Source organism: Hibiscus syriacus, unplaced genomic scaffold (assembly GCF_006381635.1).
Source record: "Hibiscus syriacus cultivar Baekdansim isolate YM2019G1 unplaced genomic scaffold, ASM638163v2 tig00117056_pilon, whole genome shotgun sequence".
In the NCBI taxonomy this organism is placed as follows: Eukaryota; Viridiplantae; Streptophyta; class Magnoliopsida; order Malvales; family Malvaceae; genus Hibiscus; species Hibiscus syriacus.
In genome coordinates, this window is record NW_024063539.1 from 1,253,881 (window position 1) to 1,262,047 (window position 8,167).

At 36.0% G+C, this 8,167-nt stretch overlaps 1 pseudogene; it reads left to right on the forward strand.

Annotated features, from left to right (window-relative positions):
* Positions 1 to 435: 435 nt before the first annotated feature.
* LOC120198011 lies at positions 436 to 7,280 on the forward strand (annotated as a pseudogene).
* The last annotated feature ends 887 nt before the right edge of the window (positions 7,281 to 8,167 follow it).

An 8,167-nucleotide genomic window follows, 5' to 3' on the forward strand; every position in this document is an offset into this window, starting at 1 on the left:
GGAGTTTACCGGGGGAGAAGGGTATTTATAGTCGAGAAAATTAGCTATAAATATACAAGACGCGGTACCTGCATCGCGCCTTATATAATTATATCAGTTAAAGCTAAGGCACGAACCCTGCCTCGCGCTATATATAATTGAATTAAAGGTAAGGCGCGGCCCCTGACCCGCGCTATTGCCATACGTGAAATAAGGCGTGCCCCAAGGGCCGCTCTTTACACACGTGTACCCACATCAGCATAAGGCACGCTCCAAGGGCACACCTTACCCCACGTGGCGCCAAATCAGCGTAAAGCGCGCTGTAGGGGCGCCTTACTACAAAGGGTGTTAGATCGAAAAAAACATACTGAAGGGTGACTGACAGGGAAAATAAATGGAAAATGTGATATATAGGGAAAAACACCTCCATTTTCAATAAAAAAAATGAAGGGAAAAGAGAAAAAAAAGGAGAAAGAGAATAGTATAAATGAAGCATTTCATGTTACCAAGAAACACGATCTTCAGAGATCAGATGAAGAATCCTTCTTCCCCAAACCCTACCCCTCCCAAATACAAACGAAAACACCCAAAATCATCCAAATAGAATGCTCCGCCCCCAGATCCCAACTACCAACTCCCCCGCCGCAACCGCTAAGGTCAAGTGCCCCTTGACACCTCGTCCTCCGCCTTCCAACCCTATCAAACACAAAGTTCTCACCGAAACCCTCCCCGAAAACCATGTCTCGGGAGCTTCCGATTTCGGTGTCACGGTATTCACTTTTTCAAAATTTTAAATAATTTAATTATTAGGTTTACAACATTTAAAAATCTTAAATCTTAATATTTTTTATTGTTTAAAGGTGATTGTACGGATGCGAACTCCCATTAAAGAAGAGGAAGAAGCAGAAACGATTGTTGAGAAAATTACTGGTGATTCTTTGAGCATCAACGGACAGACCTTCACTTTTGACTCAGTCGCCTGCGCAGGTATAACTTATGCACTAATAATAAGCTCATTTCCTTAATTCGTATGTGTTTAATTATTTCTAAAAAATTCCTAATTTTTTGTTTTTATTTTTACTGCATCATGATATCTTTCAGCTCGTAGGAGCGCCTCTTGTTGAAAAATGTCTTTTTGGGTTTAACAGCTCCGTGTTTTCTTATGGGCAGGTACTTCTTCATTTTCTTTAATTTCGTGCGTGAAACTTTTGTATTGATTTTAATTTATAACTTTTTCCCCTCAATTTTTGAGTCTGAATAAAATGGTTTCATTAGACTAGAAGTGGAAAGACTTATACAATTTGGGGTCCAACCAACGCTTTGTTTGAAGAAAAATCATCAAGTGATCAACAGGGCTTTACTCCTCACGTGTTTCAGCGATTATTTGATCGTATAAATGAGGTAATAATTTTGAATTTATGTTCATCAATGAATTTGCTGTTTTTTTTTTAAATAAGAATGAGTCATTTTCAAAGTGTTTTGACCCCTTTGTATTCTACAGGAGCAAATTAAGCATGTTGATAAACAACTCAAATATCAATGTCGATGTTCTTTTCTTGAGGTAGAGCTAACTGACTTTTTGTGATTCTTAGTTTTGACATAATTGGAGTATTGGACTGCTTAGTGTTGTATTATTCTTGTTCCTTATCACTTGATTTCCAATTTCCTTTTACAGATATATAATGAGCAATTAACAGATTTATTGGATCCAAATCAAAGAAACTTGCAGGTAGGATGGATTATTATTTAACTTTTCAGTTGCCATTTTCTTACTGGACCAAAAAATTGGTGTTTTCTTATACTGTTTTATCATTTTCATATAGATAAGAAAAGATGTAAAATTTGGCGTCTATGTTGAGAATTTGACAGAAGAATATGTGAAATCGATGAAGGACGTGACTAAGCTACTGCTAAAGGTTTTTTTTCTTTTCTTTCTTTCATTTTTTGGGCCGACACTTTTGTTGTTGATTACTTAAAGACTCTCATGAAGAAGATATTTCATTTTTATGTTTAGAATGCTAATGTTTTTCTTTTTCTTGAGAGAAATGCAACACTTTTATGTATGATTTCATATTCCTATCATAGCTTGATCCATTTATTCCTCTAGATAAAAGGTATTACACTTACAAGCCGCTCTATAAATGATGTAGGGATTATCAAATAGGACAGTTGCAACTACTATCAATGATGAAAGTTCTCGTTCACATAGTATTTTTACTTGTGTTGTTGAATCTCGATGCAAGGTAATAATGCTTTAAATTTAAAGTGCTTCGTTTTGTGTTTCTAATGTTAGGTTTGAGACAATATACATCTTTTCCATCTACAAACTGATGGCATCAAATCACTAATTTTTCAGCTCTGCAAAGAGGATTTTTTTTAAATACCATGCCATTATTTATGTTCTATTGTGTGTAAGTAGTAAACTTACAAGGATCTAATGATATGCAAAATAAGTGGAAAATATTACCTTCTTTAATTTTCCGTCTCAATCATATGTATTTGAGAGATTCAAAAGTACTCTTTATTCTTATAGAGTGTAGCCAATGGTGTAAGTAGCTTTAAAACAAGCCGAATAAATTTCATTGATCTAGTTGGCTTAGAGCGACAAAAGTTAAATGGTGCAACAGGAGAGCGCTTAAAGGAGGCATGCAATATTAATCGTTCACTCTCACAGCTTGGGTATGCTCTTTTATCTTTTATTTCTTGTCATCCTTATAGAGTGTAGCCGATGGTGTAAGTAGCTTTAAAATAAGCCGAATAAATTTCGTTGATCTAGCTGGCTCAGAGCAACAAAAGTTAACTGGTGCAGCAGGAGAGCGCTTAAAGGAGGCAGGCAATATTAATCGTTCACTCTCACAACTTGGGTATGCTCTTTTATCTTTTCTTTCTTGTCATCCTTAACTCTATACTCTGGGTTCAACTTCTAGTTGTTATAATTATTTGTACAAAAGAGTAGATCTTCCAACTTCGACATAGTTTGATGCATCAACAATTCAAATCTTTTAGATTTCAAATACTTGGCAAATTATGGTACTGAACATTGTTGATCACCAAATGTTGACCAAATATACGAAGTTGTTCTTATTTGTGTAGTACATTAGCACTTTTGCTAATTTTACTCAATATTTGGAGTTCAGGAACTTGATAAACATTCTTGCTGAAGTTTCCAAAACCGGAAAGCAAATACATATCCCCTACAGAGACTCCAAGTTGACATTTTTATTGCAGGAATCCCTTGGTGGCAATGCAAAATTAGCAATGGTCTGTGCAATTTCTCCAGCACAAAGGTAAGAATAAAACTGTCCTATTTGGTTTAAACTCCCCTCCTTATTTCTTTTTTGGAAGGGAAGTTTAAGCGAGTAATGTAATGCCAGCTGTAAGAGTGAAACATTCAGCACATTACGGTTTGCTCAGCGTGCAAAGGCAATCAAGAACAAGGCGGTTGTTAATGAAGTCATGTAGGATGATGTAAACTTTCTGCGTGAAGTAATTCGACAGCTGAAGGTATGTTCTCATAATCACCCCCTCCTCCCAATCAGCTATGCTATAAAATGCATGAATCTCTAACGAATGTAGATGGAACCATGCAGGATGAACTCCATCGGATGAAAGCTAACAGCAACAACCAAACTGATCCAAATGCAGGTTACTCAACTGGGTGGAATGCCCGCAGAAGCTTTAATTTGTTAAAATTTAGCCTCAATCATCCAAAGGCATTACCTCATGTTGATGAAGATGATAATGAGGAGATGGAAATTGATGAGGAAGATGATGAGGACCTTTGTGCTCAAGTAGGTTTGCAATTTGCAGACATATATAACCAATCAAATGAAGTGACCAAACTAGAGATACTTGAACCAAATTCAGGAATGGGCACGTCCGAGATTGGATGTGTTGCTGATCCAGAAATTAATGCATCTGAATGTGGCAAAGCACAAGATGTTGAGGATCAGCACATTGAAGAAGAAATATCTGATGAGCCTAAAACCTCCGAAAGCATGATTGTTGATTGTGTTGAACCTGCTACAAACACCCCAAACATTATTACTGCTGACGATAGTGTCAAAGAGAACCCGGGCCATCTAACTATTGAAACAACTGACGGGGATTCCTCTGGGATTCTTAAATACCCAACGTCTAGTGTCTCACCAAAAGTTAACCAGAGTAGGAAGAGTCTGAGGACATCATCAGTGCTCACTTCTTCCCCAAAAGATCCTAAGGATGATGGCCCAGAGGCTACGCATGTATCTTTCACACCAACAGAACATTTGGCAGTTAGCCTCCATCGTGGTCTTGAGGTTATTGGTCAGAGTTCAGCTTTGAGGAGATCATCATATCATTTTTCGCTAAAACCTGCTGGTTCTAAGCCAACCCTTGCAGCATTTAAAGCTGATGCTGGAATTCAAACTTCCCCTCAAGATTATGAGATTCAAGGAGAAGAATATCTTTGTACTAATTGTAAGCAGAGAAAAAACCCGGAGAGCGAAGATATTGATGAAAGCTCAAACTTGCGGTTAGTATTATTCAATGAGTCAGAAGCTTCTGAGAAAACCAAGAAGCAAGTTCCAAAGGTAATAAGTTTAAGCCATAGCATTGCAGATTGATATCTTCAACATAATTGACATAGTTTTATTTTTCTATTTCTCAGGCAGTGGAGAAGGTTTTGGCTGGATCTATCAGAAGAGAAATGGCTCTTGAAGAGTTTTGTTCCAAGCAAGATTCCGAGATAATGCAGTTAAACCGTTTGGTAGGTTACTTAGTAATTGTACCAGCAGCTAACTGTGGCCATCATCATTGTGAAGTTATATTTATTGGGTTACTATTTACAGGTGCAACAGTACAAACATGAGAGAGAATGCAATGCCATTATAGGACAGACAAGGGAAGATAAAATTCTTCGCCTCGAGAGCCCTATGGATGGTGTTTTACCTACTGAGGAATTCTTGGAAGAAGAACTACCTTCCCTTATACATGAGACAAGGTATATGCTTAGTCTTTTAAGTTTTTTTTTTTGTTAAAAACATTTTTATGCATTTATAACTTACCTATTGCCTCCAGCTTTTGAAGGATAAATATGAGAACCACCCTGAGGTTTTAAGAACGAAGATCGAGTTAAAAAGAGTTCAGGATGAGTTGGAGCAATTTCGAAATTTTCGTGAATTGGGTGAGAGGGAAGTATTGTTAGAAGAAATTCAGGATTTAAGAAACCAGTTACAGTATTATATAGACTCTTCTTCCACATTAGCTAGAAGACAAAATTCTCTACTGCAGTTGAAATATTCATGTGATCTTAATGCGATTCCACCTCTTAGTGCAATACCAGAGACAAGTGAGGAGAGTGCTGAAGAGAAGTTTGAACAAGAGAGAATTCGGTGGACTGAGGCAGAAAGCAAATGGATATCTCTTGCAGAAGAATTAAGGGCTGAACTTGATGCTGCCAGGCTGTTGGCTGAGAAAAGGAAGCAGGAACTAGATATGGAGAAGAAATGTGCCGAAGAATTAAAGGAAGCAATGCAGATGACTATGGAAGGGCATGCAAGAATGCTTGAACAGTATGCAAATCTTGAGGAAAGACATATGCAATTGCTTGCAAGGCATGGACAGATACGAGAGGGAATTGATGATGTTAAAAAGGCAGCTGCTAGGGCAGGGGTCAGGGGTGCTGAATCCAAATTCATAAATGCCCTTGCTGCTGAAATTTCCGCATTGAAAGCACAAAGGGAAAAGGAGAAAAGATATTTTAGTGATGAAAATAAAGGACTCCAGGATCAATTGAGGGATACTGCTGAAGCAGTCCAGGCTGCAGGTGAATTGCTTGTATGGCTAAAAGAAGCAGAGGAAGCTGTAGCTGCAGCTCAAGTAAGTGAACTTGTTGATATGTTTTCGTGTACTTTAACTTCATTGCTTGATATTATGATTGGTGTTACATATTAAGTTTTCAGTTTTGAACTTAAAGCCAAAATTGGTAGCTATAGTAGTTATGTTTTTGTACAGTTTAACTTCACTGCTTGATTATTATTGTTGTTGTTACATATTAATTAAGTTTATCGTTTTGAACTTAGGGCCAAAATCGGTAGCTAAGGTAGTTTTTTGTTATTTGAATTTTAGATGTTAAAGTATCTACTCAGACTGTCATATTGCTAATGTGATGGAAGAGTATTTACAGATTTTTTAAGTAAGATGTTGATGGGGCAATATCTGAAACTTTCCAGGTGAAATGCATGTACTTTGAAATTGGTGAATATTAAATAAAATAACATAATGCAGTTAAGAGTGTTATACTAGTAAACTTCTTCAATATCCTATAGTTTTTCATTCTCATAGAAATTCCTTTTGTAGTACACTTCGTGAGTGTGTGTGTGTATATGAATGAGATCTTCCATGATATTTGAAACTATTTAGACTGTTCTCATTTGCTTCTGTTTTAAAATAATTGCAGAAACGAGCAATGGAAGCAGAACAAGAAACTGAAAAGACTCAGAAAAATATTGATAAATTAAAACGGAAGTGTGAATGTGAGATTAGCACTCTTAACGAGCTGCTTGCAGAATCGATTCTGCCTAAAGATGCAATACCACCTTATGACAAGTTTGATATTCCCAAATATGATGCAAGTGAGATCCACGATGCCAGTGATCAGCGTTGGTGAGAAGAATTTGAACCATTCTATAACGGTGAGGATGGCGAATTATCATCGAAACTTGCAGGAAATTCATCATGGTTCTTTGGTTATGATCTTTGCAATATATAGATCAACTTTAACTGGAGCAACAGCGTGTGTGTATGTACTATTACTTATAGTTTCTGTGACATAGTTTATTCATAGCTGCTTGCAGAATCGCGTCTGCCTAAAGATGCAATACCATCTTCTTATAACAAGTTTGATATTCCCAAATATGATGCAAGCGAGGTCCATGATGCCATTGATCAGCGATGGCGAGAAGAATTTGAACCATTCTTTAACAGTGAGGATTGCAAATTATCATCGATACTTGCAGAAATTTCGTCATGGTTCTTTAGTTATGATCATTGCAATATATAGATCAACTTTAACTGGTGCAACAGTGTGTGTGTATGTATGTACTATTACATATAGGTTCTGTCGTAGTTTATTCATAGTTGTTTTTTGTTGTTCATCTAGGTACAACAAGTTCTTGCCTATAAGGGACCATTGTATCTTGGTTCACTTGTTTGTTTTGTAATCAAATTGTGAAAAGGGCTAAAGAAGTAGCTAATATGACTACGGTGGAATTTATCGTAATAGATTGGAGGTAGAGAAGAGAAGTGTTATCTTCTATAAATTATAAGTTTTCCGATTAAGTCTTGATCAAATCTTGTATGTATGTATGTACTATTACATATAGGCATATCAAAGCTCGACAACTATCAAAATCAAATCTTTCACTAGAACCGGATATAACATTAAAATTCCTTCACATTATCTAAGAATTATCACGTATATTGTTCTGCACATGCTTAAGCTCTTCTCATAAATTCTTCTTCTCATGATTAAGATTTTTTTTCCATAAACCATTGAAAGATAAAATTTCTCTATTTTTCACTCAACAAACCATCACTTGATCCATGACATCAATTATTCTACATTTTCAATACCCTTCCATAAAAACCATATTCTACCAATATTTTTACCTACGGGTTTTCACAAATTTATTGAACAATATGTCTAGGTACCCATTCCTCTACAAATTTTGATTTAGATGGAGATACAATATCACAATGACCAATTTGTATGTATATATCTCAACATTTATTTTCATTTGAAAACTTAGCATGAAAAAAATATTCTTAATTTAAAAGTTCGGTTCATAATCACTAACAATATTCGAATCTACCATTATAAACAAGAAATTAACCAAGAAAATAAAAGAATAAAACAAATCAAGACAATAACTAAAATTAAAACGAGAAATCGATGAAAATTCCCGTTAGTTCTATCAAACATTGAACTAATATTAGCAGAAGAAACGGGTAACATGAGTTTTTTGTTAAATCTAAATATATTTTGGATTTACTAATTACAATGTTTTAATTGGCCAACTCTTTTCTCCCGAGAAAAACCCACCCAAGTCAGCAAACGAAATCCTTAATACTTCTTTCTTACGTGGCGAATTTTAATTGGCCGTTTGTAAAGAAGCACGGTTCCTCAACATTTTTATCCGTGTCACAC